Source organism: Notolepis coatsorum, assembly GCF_963971535.1.
Source record: "Notolepis coatsorum genome assembly, chromosome: 3".
NCBI lineage: Eukaryota > Metazoa > Chordata > Actinopteri > Aulopiformes > Paralepididae > Notolepis > Notolepis coatsorum.
In genome coordinates this window covers 81,459,046-81,480,991 of record NC_140167.1, presented here as the reverse complement: position 1 = coordinate 81,480,991, position 21,946 = coordinate 81,459,046, and positions in this window count along the sequence as shown.

Here is a 21,946-nt window from a genome sequence, read left to right as displayed (position 1 = left end):
ATGTGTGTTTAATGTAGTGACATGTAGTAATGGGCCCAAGCTGTAGCTAGAACCTGCAGTGTCCAGCTGTTCATCCAAACAGACTACATGGTAGGTAGGGGTGGAACCATCTCAATAAACAATTATACATTTGAAGACGTATGTTCAATACCAGTTTATGGAAATGTTAAACTGCATTGACTTCCTGAGGTCTCGTTTGTTTCTCTCAGTTTAACTGGTGGTACGGCCACTGCTGTGAGCATGATGTTAAAGGACCATGCCTGTGTAATCTGGACTTCATGCCGCTGTCTTTAAAGGTGCTATAGATAATTGTTTTATGTAGAGTAATCATTTAAATAAAACTATATACAATAATAATAATAATAATAATAATAATAATAATAATAATAATAATACACCCACAGAGCTTTTAGAAAAGTGGAAGTATTGAGTTTCCCCCCCAAAAATTATAGATTCATTAATTTATCATTACAAGACCGCTATGGTCGAAACATGTTGATTCGTTTTTAATGACCTAGCCACTTTAATAAAGGCTTTTTAACCATTCTCCCTCTGGATTTTACATATTTTTGAGTGCCTGGATCGACTCTCTTCTTTGAACTCTGCATTCCCGGTGATCCAAGAGCACCTTAACCTCTATTGAACTGAGCTAACCAAGTTCTCCCTTCTGAGCACCTGGTTGTTTTCTCTCCTGCTTGCTACATTTTTTTTGTTGTTTACATGTAAACCCTCTCTACTGCCCATTTCCCCCACATGGAATGCACGTGATTGGATAAATGACGTGATGGTGCTCTAGAGCCCAATCTAGTGGCTGAATGTTATCCATAGCACCTTTAACAAATGTTGTGTTTGTAGGTATATAAGGTGTGTGTTTTAGCTGATCTCAGCTTACCTTACTAAACACCATTCACACTGACACTGGCGTTGAAAATATGTGTAAAATACTCAGTGAGAAGGATTGTGTACAGGAACACATACTACATAGTACACTGTGGGATTGTGTACAGGAACACATACTACATAGTACACTGTGGGATTGTGTACAGGAACACATACTACATAGTACACTGTGGGATTGTGTACAGGAACACATACTACATAGTACACTGTGGGATTGTACAGGAACACATACTACATAGTACACTGTGGGATTGTGTACAGGAACACATACTACATAGTACACTGTGGGATTGTGTACATGAAAAGGGATGTGACTTGTTGCTGGTTCAGACAGAAAGGGATGGAAGCAAGTACTCTACCAGGAACGTGACAGATGTATCTTCTGTTGATAAAATGTTAGTTTCCCTGCCTTGTCCTTGATGCAGCATAAAGTTATGAATATCATGTTACCATAGTCTTCATGTAACTCTAGATTAGAGACGTTTCTCTTGACTTTTATACCTTGTTGATTTTATATCTTTAAAAAAAACTGTGTAAATGTTTATTTATTGTTTTGTAATAAATTATATCACGCTATGCAGTGTGTTGTGGTCATTTAAAGGGGAATTGCTGGAGCATGTGCAGTAGTTTAGGTCTATATCTCTGGAAGCTGGAGCATGTGCAGTAGTTACTTTAGGGCTCTATCTCTGGCCTGACTAAATGTACAGAGCTGGCTGTGAGCTCATTTTACTCTGTAGTAGTAATAATAACAATAATAATAATAATAATAATAATAATAATAATAATAATAATAATAATAATAATAATAATAATAATAATAATAATAATAATAATAATAATAATAATAATAATAATAATAATACTTTATTTGTATAGCACCTTTCATACAAGGATTGCAGCCCAAAGTGCTTTACGGGCAGTAAAATAGATATAATATGAGCATAAAATACACAGAATAAAAGCAGTGCAGAGAATAAAAAAAGGATAAAAGCAATGCAGACAATAACAATACAACTAAATAATCTGAAATACTCAACTCAACTCAAAGTTTATTTATAGAGCACATTTAAAACAACTGTAGTTGTTGGCACAAAACATACCATGGTATACAACAATATACAACAATACAAGAAGTACAGTACAGAGATACATGTTAAAACATACCATGGTATACAGCACCATACAACAATACAAGAAGTACAGTACAGAGATACATGTTAACACATTCGGGACGGGCCACGTATATATCCGTGTTTCGAATCCATGCGTAGGGGACCAACCACGGATATCTCCGTGGCAAGGTTGTTTTGGCTTTTATTCCATTTTAATAACCTATTCAAGGTCGCCGAGCTGCACTGCAGATGTACCCTACTCTTTGAATTCGAAAAAGTGCATTACCGGCCAGATCCTCGTAGGGGCGCTGTATCGATAATGCAGTGTTCCCTGTGGCAGAAGTTGTCTTTTTTTTCTGGATTTCCAATGTAGTTTTCTACTCACCTGAAGCGATCCCTATAGCCTGTTGCACGGAATACGTTTTGGATCGCGGATTTCACTATGCAGTAAGGGAATATATCATCAGCCAATGGACATATCGATCTACCAGATGGCGATCGATAACTGGGAAATGCTCTGGGGGATCCAACCGGCCCACAGTAAGATCTTTTTCATGTAAATTACACGCTGATCAGGCATTGTTTTGATAGCCATCCACTCGATCAATGAATGAGGCTAATGAGGCTAACGCGGCTATTGGTAATCAATAATCAGAAATGACGTCCCCCGCCCCCCCCCATTTCATGCATTTGTGGTGGACCATCATACCGATCATATGCAGTTTGAGTTTTAGCTTTAGCTTCTGTATAACCGAAATGCCATTGGATATAACGTTAGTAACTTAGCTGCCTTTATCTCGCCTTCCAGGAAATATCCCAGCCGAAATCCCTTATAACGCTTATATTCACTGCGCTATAAAATGAGAACATATTGCTGATTTTTTTTTTCTTTAAGCCATTTTGAAGGGACGGTTTATGGTCTCAATTGACAATGAGAATGGACAGATAGCAATACTATAAAGTATAGATTTAGCTCTACAAACAGCCTGACGAACTATGCAAGTCTATTATGAAATGCTGGCCGTCTAGAGTGATATTAGAAGCATCCAAGTGGCCGGGAAAGTGTTAAAACATACCATGGTGTACAGCACAATACAACAGCATTACATTACAGCAGAGAACGAAAGAGAGAGGTGAATGCAGTTTTACTTGGTATTAAAGGGATGGTTTGGATGTTTGGACATTAGATTGTATGAAATGAATGGTGCAGAAGCTCCTGAGTCACGAGATAAACCCCCCAAGACTGAGCACACAAATTCCAAACTAACAAGAAATGAGTGGGGGGCGAAAACAGAGAGGTTTAAGGGAAAAAACGATGTCCAAAGACCAAGAAGAACAGGAATTTGAAGACGAGTTAGCAGACGAGGAAAGTGGCGAGTCCGAACAGCTACGCTTGCTACTAGAGGCACTCACTGATCTCACGAAAGAAATACCTCAACCAGGTGATAAAGGGAGACCTCTCGAAATTCAAAGATGAATTCAAAGAGGAGGTGAGGAGACAGTTTGCTGGATTCAAAGAAGAAATTAACAGAAAAGTGGCACAAAACGTTGCAGAAATACAGCGAAAAGATATTACGGAGAACCTGACGAAGTCAAGTCAAGAGTTTTATTTGTCACGGCATACAAGTATACAATGAAATGCGGGGGGTCTTGCCCGCAATGATTGTGCATAATACAATAATAATAATATAATAAGAATCCAATAGAACGACATTGTGCAATAATACAAGTAATCAAAGTAGGGCATATCGGTATATGTACATAGTTTTTACAGAGCATGGTAGGACATGCTAGGTCCTGTGGTAGTGCAATACACTGTTAGCTATGGATGAGGCACTGGGTCTTTATGTACACTGCTATACAATGCTATATTATACAATCTCAAGTTATACTATACTATTCTTAAAGTGACCTTTCCTTTTGTAAAGTGACCATAAGTGTGAGCGTGTGCAGCATGAGTGTGTGTGTGCTCATGTTAAAGTGGCTGCTAGTGTGTGAGCGTGTACAGTGTGTGTGTTGTGTGTGTGCTCATGTGTGCTTGTGTGTGGAGAGTTCAGTGTTCAAGGCTCTGATGGCCTGGGGGAAGAAGCTGAGCCGAAGTCTCTCTGTCCTAGTTGCTGGTGTTCGCAGGCGTTTGCCTGACCGCAGCAGCTTGAACAGGCTGTTGTTGGGATGGTGAGGGTCTTTCATTATTCTGCAGGCTCTGGATTTGCACCTCTCGTTATATAGGACCTGCAGGGGTGGTAGTGCAATACCCGTGGTACGCTTGGTTGAGCGTACCACTCTCTGTAGGGCCTTCTTGTCCTGTGCCGTGCTGTTTCCATACCAGGCAGTGATGTTTCCATTCAAGATGCTCTCTACAGCTCCGGAGTAGAAGGACTGGAGTATCTTCCCAGATACTCTGAACTTCCTTAACTGTCTCAGGTGGTAGAGGCGCTGCTTCGCCTTTTTTACGACTGAGTCTATGTGTGTTGTCCATGTCAGGTCCTCTGAGATGTGGACTCCCAGGTACTTGAAGCTGCTCACCCTGTCCACGGTAGCCCCGTTTATCCTCAGTGGTGTGTGTGTCCCCTGCTGTCTTATCCTAAAATCCACGATCAGCTCCTTGGTTTTACCAATGTTCAGGAGCAGGCTATTGTTCTGGCACCAGCGTTCCAGTACCTCAACCTCCTCCCGGTAGGCCTTCTCGTCGTTGTCCGAGATCAGCCCCACCACCACTGTGTCGTCCGCAAACTTCACTATGGAGTTGGAGCTGAACTTGGCCACACAGTCATGTGTGTATAGTGAGTACAGCAGGGGGCTCAGAACACAGCCCTGGGGGGACCTGATGCTCAGGGTGATGGTGTTGGAGGTCTGACCCCCCACCCTGACCGCCTGGGGCCTTTCACTCAGAAAGTCCAGTATCCAGGCGCTCAGAGCGGAGCTCAGACCCAGCTCGATCAGCTTGTCCACCAGTCTGGTGGGGACTATGGTGTTGAACGCTGAGCTGTAGTCAATGAACAACAGTCTCACATAGCCCCCCTTCTGGTGGTCTAGGTGAGAGAGGGTGCTGTGCAGTACTTGGGAGACCGCATCATCAGTGGACCTGTTTGGCCTGTATGCAAATTGCATAGGGTCCATATCACTGGGGAGGGAGGTACAAATGTGATCCTTAACCAGCCTCTCGAAACATTTCATGGCCACAGAGGTGAGTGCCACCGGTCTGTAGTCATTGAGACCTGTTGGGGAGGATTTCTTTGGTACCGGGATAATGGTAGACATCTTGAAGCAGGCAGGGACCACTGACTCCGCCAGGGATAGATTAAATATGGTGGTGAACACAGGGGCTAGCTGGTTAGCACAGGACTTGAGTATGCGTCCTGTTATTCCATCTGGGCCAGCTGCTTTTCTGGTGTTCACCTGCATAAATGCTCTTCTCACACTGTGTTCCATCAATGAGAGAGAGGTCCCCGCCCCCCTGCGGATGCCCCCCCCCCCCCTCCACAACAGCCGGCGCGCCATCTACGCTCTGTTTGCCCCAAACAGAGCGTAGAAGGAGTTGAGTTTGTCCGCGAGAGAGGCGTCGTCGCTCCCCATTGAGGGGGCGCTGACTTTGTAGTCAGTTATCGTCCGCAGTCCCCGCCATAATCCTCTTGTGTCATTCTGTGCCATTTGTGCCTCCATCTTGTCAGCATACGACCTCTTAGCAAGTTTAACAGCTTTGCGCAGAGTATCTGTTGCCTTGTACATGTTTCCTGTCTCTCTGCCCAGGTTGTAAGCAGTGGTGCGAGTTTTCAGAGCTGCTCTGATAGTACTGTAGTGTCCACCCACGGTTTCTGGTTCGGGAACACCCTTGCCTTTTTTTGTGGGGGCGATACTATCAGCTAAGGTTGCTATGAAGCTAACAACAGTGTCTGCGAACTCGCTGACGTCACTGGCGCTTCCCTGGAACATTCCCCAGTCTACGTCCTCGAGAGCGTCCTGAAGCGTGGCCTCTGATTGGTCGGACCATCTCTTTACCTCACCTGACACGACGGCGGCGAAAGGACCTGGGGAGGACCACGAAGCCACAACGCAGATGTCCTCCACTGAGACCCCTCTAAGCAGGGCAGCAAGAGGCCGCCGGAATGCGCCCTGATGCCCGTGGGGGGAACCTGTCCAGCCAAAGTGTAACAGAGGGCACAAAGGCTGGGTCGGGTCCACAGATTAACACTGCTATCATCCCCCTGTATAAACCGGTGCTCTGGTTGACCCGAACGAGCATATAACTCACCCCGCGTCTAGCGGAGGTGATGGTAGTGCAATACCCGTAGTACGCTCTGCTGAGCGCATCACTCTCTGTAGGGCCTTCTTGTCCTGGGCCGTGCTGTTTCCAAACCAGGCAGTGATGTTTCCAGTCAGAATGCTCTCTACAGCCCCGGAATAGAAAAAGTGGAGTATCTTCCCCAATACTCTGAACTTCCTTCTTAATTGTCTCAGGTGATAGAGGCGCTGTTTCGCCTTTTTGACCACAGAGTCATTGTGTGTTGTCCATGTCAGGTCCTCTGTGATGTGGACTCCCAGGTACTTAAAACTGCTCACCCAGCCCCATTTATCCACAGTGGCATGTGTGTCCCCTGCTGTATTCTCCTAAAATCCACGATCAGCTCCTTGGTTTTACCAATGTTCAGGAGTAGGCTGTTATCCCGGCACCAGCGTGCCAGTTCATCAACCTCCTCCCGGTAGGCCTTTTCGTCGCTGGGGTCTGTCTGTGTTTCGGGCACACTCTCAATTAAGTGTAAGAATAAAAGTATTCTTATTTTAATGAATGGGTAATGCCATTCGGCCGAACGGAACTATATTGCCAAATATGATTTCATATTTAGTCAAAAAGGAAACATTACTCACATTCGTATCGCCACGATTGCCCAGGTGTGCCGAGCGTAGCGGTGCTCTTGCTGCTGGTCGAGAGAATCGCTCTTCCCCTTGGATGGGGCGGTAAGCTCTCTGGAAGCCTGGAGGCACATCCGAAGCTTCGTTGGATACAAGTCACCACTACCACCTCTATGGATGAGGCAAAAATGCCATCCTAAGAGGGGGAGCTTTGAGGAGAGGAAATTGTCACGTTTTAGACTTGAAAGTTGTAATAAGATATTTAAAGATAAAAGAGATTAAACACTTTTGAAGGTATTTATTATAAAAAGTGAACAAGCAATGTAATATAAAAAGTGAATAAGCAAGGTACAATTGAAATCTAGTTGGTACAACCGGCCGGTCGTGTATAAAAGAAACTGCAGTCAAGTCATTGTGTCAGTCTGGTCCGTCCAGTTCAGTCAAAAGCAGAGAAGTGAAGTCCAGTCCGTCCAGAAGAAGTCAAAGCAGAAGTCCTGCTCCTTCCCTGTCAGGGTGTTTTATTAGCGGCTCCTTGTCCAGTGTGTATGTGTCTTTGTCCTGAGTGCACGTTGTCTGTCTGTGTGTATTGGTCAGCCTGTATGTCAGGCGTGCATGAGTGCGTGGTACGCACATTTACGTGCACATATGTGCATGTGTGTCTCTATCGATAACAATCTGTGATTAATGGAGACTGTGGTATTTGACCAGTAACTGACCAGGGTTTTATAACCCTTGGCTAGTCGTATATTAGTGACTTGTGGCATTTTTGTGACAATGAGTTGAATTATTTGGTGAGAAGGTTCTAATGGACTTAAGTGGATACACTGATTGTGATCTGGTCTGGAGCTTTGCCAGATGCAGCCGTGTCCAGCGTGAACTTGAAGTCAATGTGTTGAGAGTGAGGGGGGGTGTGCTGTGTCTCCTGGATCGTGACCTATGTGCTGTGTCTTAACTTAGTAATAATTTAACAAAACCCTCCTCACTTCCTCCAGGATGACTGCTCCAGCCACAGATGGGAAACATTGTGCTAGGGTCATCGTCTTCCCCGCGGCTACAGCTTACAGTGTTAAAGTACAGTATAGCCACCGGAGGCCCGGGCAAGGGTCCCGGTATCACAGGGATCCAAGACCGCATTGCTCACCACCACCTTTGAAAAATACGGTGTATCACTGGACGCACCTCTTCTCCCCAATAAATACATCCAATGACACACACGCGTAGCGGCGGCGTCTGGCTTTATTCGCCGACCCGCCACTTTACATGCCCGTTTACCTATAGGTAAAAGCTTCTGATTGGAGCGCACATCATCTCGGGCACAAGACCGGGGCGAGCGGCTTATCAAAGCGCGCCCATCAGTTTAAAGCCCCCAGACCCAGCCTTAAGGACCGGTAGGGCTCCCTTCACACAATCTCATGGTGACGTAAGGGTCAAATGCACAGTAGCGCCTGACCAGGGCATGTATTCTCCCTAGGGAGCTCAATATCACAGGCTGCGGCCGCAACCGTGACAACCCTGGAGGAGAGCCGCATAAATTATTTAGCACACCCCCTCCGCTAGGGATACATGCTGTGCTGTCGGGGTGGTCATCCCCGACACGCCACACAGAACGCATGTTCCGGGGTCCTTCCTATATTTATTCGATAGAGGATGACACCCAGGGAACTAGGGCGGTTAGCCCTAACACGCCACACAGACCGTAGGGTAAAATTCGGGGTCCTCCTTCTGAATAGAATGGTGACACACCATGGAAGACACACAGGTCTTCCCCCCTGGCCCGGGAGCGGGTCTCCCCATGGGGCCGGGGTGATTAGCCCTGGCGCACCAAACGGGGGTAATGGCCCGGGAGTGGCTCTCCCCACAGCGCCGGGGTGACTAGCCATGGCGCACCAAAACGGGGGGGAAATTCCACCTCTACAGAATGCCCGCCGCTCACGCTTCCCGATTGGTCGGAGCACTGAGTGTAGGTTTCGACGCCACTCAAGCCAGGGCCGGGGCTCCCTCTCCCGCGAGAGGGGCTCACTGCGACCGCGGGGGGCGGCTCGAACTCTACCCCGGGCTCCAGCGATATTCCGGAGAAGGATCGCCGGCCCAGGGATACTCCACGACGAGCGGCGGACAACCAGCGTGAACGTGCTGGGGGAGTCCTGAAAAGGACTTTTTGGGTGGTGGAATATCCATCTCTAACTAACGGTAACAATAACTCGTGCTCTCAGCGCCGCAGGTGCTTGTGAACAGCCTTTTCGCGTGAAAAACGAAGGGTGAGCATGGCCACTACACCGGGTTATATACTACCGGAAGTGGGCGTGGCTAGGTAGATGTAAGGTGCATGAAAGGTTTTTTTCAACGTGCACCATAGGCATGAGCATAGTCCAATAGGCGAAGCAAGACGCGGAGCCAGTAGGAAATATAATCAAGTAAATCAATCAATCAATCAATCCAGGGACCCAGGCTGAGAATGCTGTGTGATTTTTTTATTTTTATTTTTTACTTATTTCTGTATGTACAAAATAGATTGTTTTTAATACTGTTATGTGTGTGTATATATACGTATATATATATATATATATATATATATTGTTTTTTTTTGTTCTACTTCTCTGAGTTTTAAATGTATCTTGTCAAAGTACTGTGTACCTTTAATATATCCTAAATTAAAGAACTAAATGAGAAGTGGTAGAGTTTATTAGATTCTTTATTCGAGTTTGTGTGCATGTAGTGGCAATGGCGTCATTTCAGTAAAAGGCAAGGTATGGCGAGGAGGGGGGGGGGGGGTGAAGGATTTTTTTTGTCAAATCAGTTGTGCAATAGTCACTTTTGGTGAGTTGTTTCTATACAATTCAGTTATATGACATTTAGGTATGACACAGGACTACACAAGCATTTTTAGTATAGAAATGTGTCAACAGACTAAAGCAGGGAACCACAATATTTTGCATACGAATTATGCAGAATGTAATATCATAACTGTCTATTACTTTTCTTGCAATTGAGACAATTTTCCTTAGGTACGGTTTTGATGTGTGTGTTCAACAGAATGTAGTATCAAAAACACATTCACAAAAAGTATGAGTTACTGAATGCTGAACTGCACTATTATAATCACTAAGCCAGACCTTACCTGTGTCCCTGTATCCAGTGGCGGACTGGGACACAAATTCAGCCCGGGACATTCAGACGCACCAGCCCACGCACCGGCCCACGCACCGGCCCACGCACCGGCCCCGAAACCGGCCCACACAACGGCCGTTATGAAACACTTGTCCAGTATTAAACAACCCAAGGCTGTGGCTAAGGAGTCAACATCAGGGAGACCAAATCTACACACCGCCCCTAGATGTGCACTCATGCACAGTGCACACACACACACACACACACACACAGAGACACACACATACATATACCGTTACTTCCTGTCATTGGCATATGTTTTTTTTTTTTACTAACATCTTGGTTTTGATCCATAGAAAAGGTCTGTGCTACACAATTTCAGTTAGATTGGATTTATTGTCCTTTAATTTGGCACTCATGACATTAGTTGCTTGCCGTTTAATCAACATCGAAAGACCCCCCACTTCCTCCCAGACACCCATTCCAAGAGCTTGTTTCTCTCTCTCTCTCTCTCTCTCTCTCTCTCTCTCTCTCTCTCTCTCTCTCTCTCTCTCTCTCTCTCTCTCTCTCTCTCTGTGTATGTGTCTCTCTGTGTGTGTGTGTGTGTCTCTCTCTCTCTGTGTCTCTCCCTCTCTCTGTGTGTCTCTCTGTGTCTCTCTCTCTGTCTCTCTCTGTGTGTCTGTGTGTCTGTCTGGACTGGGCTATCTCTCTCCCCTCAGGGTCAGTTGTGCTGGACTGGGTGCTCTCTCTTTCCTCAGAGTCAACTGCATAAGAAGAACATCAGCAATCAATAATAATGGCTTGAATTCATACAGCGTTTTTCAGCCTTTTGAAAACACCCAAAGTAGTAGTAGTAGTAGTAGTAGTAGTAGTAGTAGTAGTAGTAGTAGTAGTAGTAGTAGTAGTAGTAGTAGTAGTAGTAGTAGTAGTAGTAGTTTATTCAGTCATCATCTCACACAATACAATATACACCATCATTTAACAATATTTGATTTTACAGTGACTGAGAAGGTACAGACTGAAGCAATGCTTATATAGCCTATGCCTGTCCTATATTCTTAACAAAAATTTAAAAAATTAAGACTCCAAAACAGTATTCTAAAAGAAAATAGCAAAAAAAAACAGTATTATTCACCCTTGTAGTTTTCAAAAATAGCTTTACAAACCATTTTCTTAAAAACCAAAAGCGAATTACTCATTATTAACTGTATATCAGCATTGTTCCACAAAGCGCTTCACAGAAACCATCAAGCATTCACACTCACACATACAGTACACATACATACACAGTCATACGCTACTGGTGGTTGTGAGCAGCATCAGCAAACACAGCTTCCCTGTGGCAGACTGACGGAATCATGTCTGCTATTCAGCGCCAACCACCATCAACAACCTTCATAAATACATTCAACATTAATGGAATAGGCTAACTACCAACTTAGCTGTAGCAGTTAGCTGTTATATGCAATCACATTTGTTTAACTACGGGGTAGTAGTTGACCTAGTTGTTAGCTTAAGCTAGTTAGCTGTGGTTATCTACAAACATGTAGATGAGACTAATCGAGAACATGGCTAACTGTTGGGAATTCTAAGGTACATCTTATTTAAGCATGTAAAATGGCAACTAATCAATTCAATCAATTAGATTACCAATATTATATCAACATGAAAATTTTAAAGGGAACATAATAGTATTTTATTTGAGTATTTACTATTATAATATTAGTAGCCAATTAATTTGCAGCCCGTCCTAGGTTCTGATTGGCTCTCTAGGTTAGCACTTTAGCTTCTGATGCTGTGGTGGGCACTAGTCCTAACATTGCTAACTAAACTTTTAGTCAGAGAAAAAACGTCACGAGTCACGACTATTTACGTCCACGTGCTGTAAGGAATCAGGAATACGGAAAGCACATTGTCTTGTAATAGAATGACTGAAATCACTGCAAGAACTAGTATAGGCTAGCTAGCCCTCATGAACCGGCACACACCAACAGTAGAATATGCACTAGGCTACTGCACACACCTGTCATGTTACTGTTGGTTCCTTCCACTTGAACTTCATCATCATTAGCAGCAGCAGCTACTCTAACGCCAGCCCTTCCTCTACTAAACATGTCTGTAATTTTAGAACATTGTTCTGCGTCTTTTACTAGCAATTCTAGCTTTTTCAGCTCCACCCTTTCTTTTTTTGCATTCTCCATTTCTGCGCTTCTAGGCCTACTCGCGGTTGGGAGGAAACGTGAATCTCATTCACTGATGTCTCATGTCTCATTCAAGACTGGCTAACAAAAGCATGTCTTTCACTTAACACCAAGAAAACAGTGTGTATGATGTTCACAAAGTCACCAGTAGAGGTCACTCACTCTAATGTGTTTCTGGGAGAGGCGGAGCTGGACATTGTACATTAATTCAAGTATCTTGGGGTCACATTGGACTCTACATTGACCTTCAAAAAGTAATGTGAAGAAAGTGACAAACACAGTCAAGTTTAACATCGAAAACTTCAGGCAGATCAGGCCCTGCCTGCCAGTTAATGCTGGAAGGATGTTTCTGCATTCAATGATTTTATCACACATCGAGTACTGTTTTATCAACTGGTCTCTTTCATATGTCACTACTCTTACACCAATAGAATTACTCTACAAAAAAGCCATAAAAGTATTTGATAGGAAACCAATTTCATTTCATCACTGTAATGTTTTAGAAAAACATAACATGCTAAGTTTCGAGAATTTCCAAGTTTTCAAATATACTTGCTTCATGTACAAGGTTCTGCATGGACTTGCCCCTCCCCCATTGAATGAGTTCATCCAACAGAAAGCAGACACTGGCATTACCACCAGGGCCATCAGTAGAGGGGACTGTAAGGTGCCTTTTCGGTATACTACCATTGCAAAAACTGTGTTCTCTGTTAAAAGTGATAACTACTGGAATAGCCTACCAGTTGTGATTAGAGAGTGCCCTACATACTCCATGTTCAAGACCCATCTTAAACTGCATCTTAAGGCAAACCAGAACTGTGATCATTTTTAATCTGATTTAGTTTATGCAACTTGTTTATTGTTTTATTGCCGGCCCACACACTGGCCCACACACCGGCCCACATAATGGCCCACACACCGGCCCACATACGGCCCACACACTGGCCCACACACTACACCGGCCCACACACTGGCCCACACACTGGCCCACACACCGGCCCACACACTGGCCCACACACCGGCCCACACACCGGCCCACATACTGGCCCACATTAGTGGCCCACACACCGGCCCACAGACTGGCCCACATACTGGCCCACACACCGGCCCACACACCGGCCCACACACCGGCCCACACACCGGCCCACACACCGGCCCACACACCGACTCACACACTGGCCCACACACCGGCACACACACTGGCCCACATTAGTGGCCCACACACCGACTCACACACCGGCCCACACACCGGCCCACAGACTGGCCCACATACTGGCCCACACACCGGCCCACACACCGTCCCACATACTGGCCCACACACTGGCCCACACACTGGCCCACACACCGACTCACACACTGGCCCACACACCGGCCCACACACTGGCCCACATTAGTGGCCCACACACCGACTCACACACTGGCCCACACACCGGCCCACAGACTGGCCCACATTAGTGGCCCACACACCGACTCACACACTGGCCCACACACCGACTCACACACCGGCCCACACACCGGCCCACAGACTGGCCCACATACTGGCCCACACACCGGCCCACACACCGTCCCACATACTGGGCCACACACCGGCCCACACACTGGCCCACACACTGGCCCACACACCGACTCACACACTGGCCCACACACCGGCCCACACACTGGCCCACATTAGTGGCCCACACACCGACTCACACACTGGCCCACACACCGGCCCACACACTGGCCCACATTAGTGGCCCACACACCGACTCACATACTGGCCCACACACCGGCTCACACACTGGCCCACACACCGGCCCACAGACTGGCCCACATTAGTGGCCCACACACCGACTCACACACTGGCCCACACACTGGCCCACACACTGGCCCACACACCGGCCCACATTAGTGGCCCACACACTGGCCCACACACTGACCCAAAAAAAAAAGTTAAAAAAAAAAAAAAGTTAAAAAAAAAAAGTTAAATTTTTTTTTTTTTTTTTTGGACCAGCCCACTTTGGTTCCGGCCCATCGGGATTCGTCCCGAACGTCCCGATGGCCAGTCCGCCACTGCCTGTATCACTTGTCTCTGCTGCCCTTTGATTAAAAAACGTCCCTATGTCCATTTTCCTTTTTTTTGGGCATATTTCAGTTAGTCACAGTAAAAGTCACCTAGTAAAAGTGAGATAATTGACAATATCAAAACATGCTAGGGCTGTACCGAATAGTTAGAAGCTTTGTTCATAATGTTGACATTCGAATTCTAAATCAACATAAAAAATTGTAATCATTTTTTTTTTACATTTTTTTTTGCCAAGGTATGGCGAGTGCCATACCTTGCCATACCAAAATGACGCCCCTGTTATGTTGGGAGGCTGCAATTCAAAACTGGCCCCTGTAAATGTCCAACCCCCACCCAATGTACAGTTTCTTCCCCCTCAAATGTATACTCTCTTTTAGAAACTCTGTCTCTTAAACAGTACTGTATATTTTTATATCTTGTATGTCATAAATGTATAGATGTACAGTACTGCCTATCTGTATGTCATGTATGTCATATATGTTATGATGAATTGAAAATGGGGGACCCTGATGTAAACAAGACGAAATCAATCAATCAATCAATCAGTCTTTCTGCATCCCTTTAACAATTGTATGTATTGAGCTGTATTTGTACCCATTCTGCAATCTGTTAATAAAGTTTTCAATCAATCACTCAATCAATTGGGGGGGGGTAATCTAATGACGTCCGTGCCACACGACGACGACGACGAGGTGACGTAATCAGTAGCCGACGACAACTTGGATTGTTTGAAATCGTGGTTTCGCTCAAACTTACTTGGCTAATTCATAAAGCAGGTAATATATGTCACTTGTTTCCTCTGTCGCGGAGCCGTTGTGAACAGAAAGCCCCTCTGGTCTGCGTTCTTGTCCCCCAGATCGCGTTCCAGACGAGAGACGGTGGGAATGTGTCGAGTCTCCATTGTGTTGCTGCTGCTGCTGTGTTGTGATGGTGTAGCTCAGCGTTAGCCAGCAGCGGCTAACATGCAGTAGACAGACGTGTCCTCCTCGGTGGTTCTGTGATGATATCAGTGCAGACGTGGTGTTCAGACCTGATCCTGACTCACGCTGTGTTGTGTTTCTAATCTCTAGACTTTAGTGACCCACACACACTGCTTTCTAAGTTTAGCCAGCTAACATTAGCTCTGGTTAAATGGGAACAACGGCCATGTTTTGGAAATGTATTTAGTTTATAACATGTAAGAAATACAACATGTTTTTTGTTGTTATTATTATATTACGGGGGGAGAGCCCGTCATCACAGTGATCTGACCAGGCGAAATGACAGTCCATTTAAAGGCGCTATAGATATAACTATGATGACTTGAAAATGGGGGACCCTGATGTAAACAAGACGAAGTCTTTCTCTGGTCTGCATCTCTTAACAATTGTGTGTATTGAGCCGTACTGTATTGTACCCATTCTGCAATCTGTTAATAACATGTTCAATCAATCAGTCATCACAGTGATCTGACCAGGCGAAATGACAGTCAATTTAAAGGTGCTATAGATAACATTTTATGTATTAATTTGAGAATACATTCACATAGCTTTTAGAACGGTGCAGAATAAAAGTATTGCTTTTCCCCCCAAAGAATGATTGAATGAATTAATTTATAATTTAAGAAATGTTAATGGACCTAATGCACGCACAGAGAAGAAAAGGGTATGTATCTGCTTGTCTAACTCCAGGGTAGATGGCAAATAAGCCAGTTTCCCAAAAGGTTGGCGTGTTGCTTTAACTTAAGCCAGAGCGGTCCGGTACCGGTACAAGATTGATATCGCACCATAAATCCATCGATACAGGACGTATTAATTCATGTTGCGTTTCTTTTTCAAATGTAGCCAAGAGTAAAGACATATATTCAAGAGAAATAAGAGAAAAGTGTATATTTTCACCACTACGTTTGTTTACCAATGATTTTAAGTGTATTAGTGAAATATGAGTTTATAAAAATCTCAGCGCATCGAGTCGGAAAAAGGCGCATATTGACGCGAGGACTTGCCGCAACCTAACTTGAGTGTAGTCTTTTGAGAAAAGAGACCCAGGGCTTTCGATGGGCTTTCGTATTAAAAAAAAAATAGACTTCCCAGCTCACGCCAACCCCGCCTGTCAATCATCTGACTTCTAGCGTAAAGCATTTTTTCTCTCTCGTTATTTTTGTGATCATATCTCACGGGTGGAACAAACCTGAATATTATTGCCATAAAATAGAACACAGTTAGTTTCTCTACCTTTCTGTGAACGTCTAGCAAAAAGAAACGCGTTGCAATCTGATGAAAAATGGCGGAGCAATTTTAAACCAGCCGGCCTGAGTGTGATTGGATGTTTTGGCTGGATGGTAAAACCTTTACTGTTAGCGCTGGTTGTTCTTGTCGTGGCTCTTGTGTCTTACGTTACCATAACGTTGTTATCTACCATACGATTGCTCTTCAATCAATTAAACGTGTGTTGCATGGTAATGTTATTGCTAGCGTCGGCTGTCAATATTTGAACCCGAGAAAGTAATCGATGACTGCAATGTTGTCTGTCTTGTGATCTGTGCCCGCGTGTTCTAATTAGAAGCCATCTAATCAGCTAATGTTATTTAGTAGTCTGGTGCAGTAATTGCTAAGTTCTCTCTCTCTCTCTCTCTCCCTGACCAGACTTAAGCCACAGAGGAAACCTCAACTCAGACTCTTACCAGAGGAACAATGTGCCCCTCTATCTGCCCTCTTCTGATGCACCAGTCATAGGCAGCTCAACATGGATGTAACGTGTTGAGAGAAGGGGACTGTAGTGTTCAGAGAGTCGGGGAGGAGAAGAGGAGGAACTGAAGAGGAGCAGAGTGCATCCTGGGAAGGAGGAGAGATAAGCGGTAGGAGGGGGTTGGGTGATGGGGTAGAGAAGCTGGAGAGAAGGGAGCCATGGTTCACAGCGGCTCTGCCACCTCCACACCACCTCCTCTAAAGACGCCTCCCAGTGCAGCGCCTCCTGCTACGACAACATCGACAGGAGCTGCGGCTCCTCTTACAGCCCCGTCTCCTCGTCTGGTGGTACCTCGTGTTCCTCCTGCTCTCCGGGTTCTCTCACAGACCCTGATCCAAGCATGTCCTCCCCCTCCCCAAGCTGCTGCCACGCCTGACCGTACCTCAGCCACACAGCCCCCTACCTCAGTCAGAATACCAGCCCCCAACTCGGCTATAGCTTCGACCCCTGTTCAGAACCTCAAGACTCCTGTTCAGAACCTAACACAGACTGCAGCTCCTCCCAAGACTCCTGTTCAGAACCTCAAGACCCCTGTTCAGAACCTAACACAGACTGCAGCTCCTCCCAAGACTCCTGTTCAGAACCTAACGCAGACTGGAGCTCCTCTCAAGACTCCTGTTCAGAACCCAACGCAGACTGCAGCAGCTCCTCTCAAGACCCCTGTTCAGAACCTAACGCAGACTGCAGCTCCTCTCAAGACTCCTGTTCAGAACCTAACGCAGACTGCAGCTCCTCTCAAGACTCCTGTTCAGAACCTAACGCAGACTGCAGCTCCTCTCAAGACTCCTGTTCAGAACCTAACGCAGACTGCAGCTCCTCTCAAGACTCCTGTTCAGAACCTCAAGACTCCTGTTCAGAACCTAACGCAGACTGCAGCTCCTCTCAAGACTCCTGTTCAGAACCTAACGCAGACTGCAGCAGCTCCTCTCAAGACCCCTGTTCAGAACCTAACGCAGACTGCAGCTCCTCTCAAGACTCCTGTTCAGAACCTAACACAGACTGCAGCAGCTCCTCTCAAGACCCCTGTTCAGAACCTAACGCAGACTGCAGCTCCTCTCAAGACTCCTGTTCAGAACCTAACGCAGACTGCAGCAGCTCCTCTCAAGACCCCTGTTCAGAACCTAACGCAGACTGCAGCTCCTCTCAAGACTCCTGTTCAGAACCTAACGCAGACTGCAGCTCCTCTCAAGACCCCTGTTCAGAACCTAACGCAGACTGCAGCTCCTCTCAAGACCCCTGTTCAGAACCTAACACAGACTGCAGCTCCTCTCAAGACTCCTGTTCAGAACCTAACGCAGACTGCAGCAGCTCCTCTCAAGACTCCTGTTCAGAACCTAACGCAGACTGCAGCAGCTCCTCTCAAGACCCCTGTTCAGAACCTAACGCAGACTGCAGCAGCTCCTCTCAAGACCCCTGTTCAGAACCTAACGCAGACTGCAGCAGCTCCTCTCAAGACTCCTGTTCAGAACCTAACACAGACTGCAGCTCCTCTCAAGACTCCTGTTCAGAACCTAACGCAGACTGCAGCAGCTCCTCTCAAGACTCCTGTTCAGAACCTAACGCAGACTGCAGCAGCTCCTCTCAAGACCCCTGTTCAGAACCTAACGCAGACTGCAGCTCCTCTCAAGACTCCTGTTCAGAACCTCAAGACTCCTGTTCAGAACCTAACACAGACTGCAGCTCCTCTCAAGACTCCTGTTCAGAACCCAACACAGACTGCAGCTCCTCCCAAGACTCCTGTTCAGAACCTAACACAGACTGCAGCTCCTCTCAAGACTCCTGTTCAGAACCTAACGCAGACTGCAGCTCATCTCAAGACTCCTGTTCAGAACCTCAAGACTCCTGTTCAGAACCTAACGCAGACTGCAGCTCCTCCCAAGACTCCTGTTCAGAACCTAACACAGACTGCAGCTCCTCTCAAGACTCCTGTTCAGAACCTAACGCAGACTGCAGCTCCTCTCAAGACTCCTGTTCAGAACCTAACGCAGACTGCAGCTCCTCTCAAGACTCCTGTTCAGAACCTCAAGACTCCTGTTCAGAACCTAACGCAGACTGCAGCTCCTCTCAAGACTCCTGTTCAGAACCTAACACAGACTGCAGAGGAACCAGCGACCTCTAACCCCGCTGTAACTCTAGTCGGAGCAGACACTATCCCTAACCATACATCTGTCTCAACCTATACCTCCAGAGTCAGACCAGATACTAGTCCTGTCCATACCCCGGCCACAGGCCCTCCTCGCGGTGCCCTGAATGGTCGTACCTCAGGCAGGAAGCGTACTCCCAAGGCTTGTGACTGCTGCGGGCCTCACGGTAAAGGCCACCATGGAGCCCACGGCGGGCGAGGGAGAGGGAGGGGGAGGGGCAGAGGTCGAGGCAGAGGGGCCAGGGGCCGGGGGATGGTGGCAGAGCTCGAAGTCACCCCCAAAAGGAGTCTGGGGGGGAATCGGGCAAGGAGCAAGACCTTGCAGGTGACGGAGGAGAACGAGGACACTGTCGCAGAAGGTAATATATGGAAGGTGTAATCTAAATGTAAATAACCTCAACATGACGGTTATTTATGGTGGCAAAGTGGCACAGTGGTTAGCACTGTTACCTTACAGCAAGAAGGTCCCCTGTGTTCAAACCCCAGCAGTGGTTAGCACTGTTACCTTACAGCAAGAAGGTCCCCTGTGTTCAAACCCCAGCAGTGGTTAGCACTGTTACCTTACAGCAAGAAGGTCCCCTGTGTTCAAACCCCAGCAGTGGTTAGCACTGTTACCTTACAGCTAGAGCTGCCGCGGTATTGCTATTTTCCTTACCGCACAAATTTGCGAAATATTTCCTACCGCCGCGGTTATTACCGCACAGTGCGCACAAAAAAAAAAAAAAAAAGTTTGAATGCATTTTTTTCTTTTTTTTAGTAGTCTACTCTTATCTTAGTCTAATGGCGCTTTTCCACTGCATAGTATCTACTCGACTCGACCCGCTTTAGGCACCTGGTACTTCGTTCCTTTTCCACTGCAGCCAGGTACTACTCCGTTTGTCTCCGTGTGGGGATGCAGGCGGGGCCGCTCGCTTGTGTACACTGAAAGCTCCGTGGGCATAGCCAATTAGCCATGTCCGAGGGCTTGCAGCAAGCCAGAGTTTAACACAGTTTAAATCAATCAATCAATCAATAACAACATTAACCATACTCTCGTTGCGTCTATTCTGCCAAAGCTAACGTTACCTCTCATTGTGTATTCTACCAAGCAACCCGGGTTTAACGTTACCTCTCGTGTATATCGGCTGACGGTAGTATTAGGCTAATAACAACAACAAACGTAACACATCAGCGATCTTGTTGTGACACTAAACTCTCCGCTCGGTGGTAAATTGGGTTGATGTCGGTTTTGTTTCATCAATAAATAAGGCAGAATACACAGTGAATCCATTCTTTTTTGTTTATTGCACTTGGTTCTGTCGCAAACAAATCCTGAATGAAATGCATCCTTAGCGAGGCAGTAAAGATGGCGGCGTTCTGTTTTTGTTCAGAGCCTCCAAACTGTGACGCGTCTCTCTTCTGACCAGTCAGTGGTCTGCAATGTTTCACATGACTTTTCTGGTACCACTTCTACCCAATAGGGTCGCTTGGAACCGAGTAGGGTATATCTGCAAAGCCGCAAGCCGCAAGCCAACTTTATTATTATGATAAAAAACAGCGGTGACGCGGTATTCAGCCTAACTCTGCGGTGAGCGTGATGCAACAGCGATACCGCGGTAATGCGGTTATCGCGGCAGCTCTACTTACAGCAAGAAGGTCCTGTGTTCAAACCCCAGCAGTGGTTAGCACTGTTACCTTACAGCAAGAAGGTCCTGTGTTCAAACCCCAGCAGTGGTTAGCACTGTTACCTTACAGCAAGAAGGTCCTGTGTTCAAACCCCAGCAGTGGTTAGCACTGTTACCTTACAGCAAGAAGGTCCTGTGTTCAAACCCCAGCAGTGGTTAGCACTGTTACCTTACAGCAAGAAGGTCCTGTGTTCAAACCCCAGCAGTGGTTAGCACTGTTACCTTACAGCAAGAAGGTCCTGTGTTCAAACCCCAGCAGTGGTTAGCACTGTTACCTTACAGCAAGGAGGTCCTGTGTTCAAACCCCAGCAGTGGTTACCACTGTTACCTTACAGCAAGAAGGTCCTGTGTTCAAACCCCAGCAGTGGTTAGCACTGTTACCTTACAGCAAGAAGGTCCTGTGTTCAAACCCCAGCAGTGGTTAGCACTGTTACCTTACAGCAAGAAGGTCCTGACCTGGGTCTTTCTGTGTGGAGTTTGCATGTTCTCCCCATGTTTGTGTGGGTTTCCTCTGGGCCCTCCCACACCAAAAGACATGCATGCTAGGTTTCCTGCCATCGCCCCTTGACCACGGTACTGGCATTACAACTGGAGTTTGTCCCCAGGTGCCATTTCTGTGTGGCTGCCCACTGCTCCTCAATAGTTAGGGTGGGTCAAATGCAGAGGATGTATTTCCTCAGGGGAATTGATACAGGTTCAACATGCAGACAAAGGTTTTAACCACCCACAACAGAAAACATGCACATTTCCCATGCTTGATTGTTCTGAACCAGTCCCAGTCCGTACAGCTTGATTGTTCTGAACCAGTCCCAGTCCGTACAGCTTGATTGTTCTGAACCAGTCCCAGTCCATACAGTTACCATGCTCTGGTTCTGCACAGGAGCTCCTGTTTGTACTGGCTGACTGACGGTGACTCAACTGACATTTATGACAGTACAGACAAGTAGATTTCAGTGAGCCTCTTTCATCTTGTACAGACAGGAGCTTGACCCCATTGACTTAGCGTTAGCTTGTGGCTAACTGTCCATAGCTGGTATGAGGATCGGCATGGATTGAGCTGAGGAAAGACCTGATGGACTTGCCAACCAAAGATCTGAGCCATGATCCCTTCAATATCCCACATGAGATGGTCTGTCAGGCCTATAAATTAGACGAGTCTGTTGCTATGATACTAT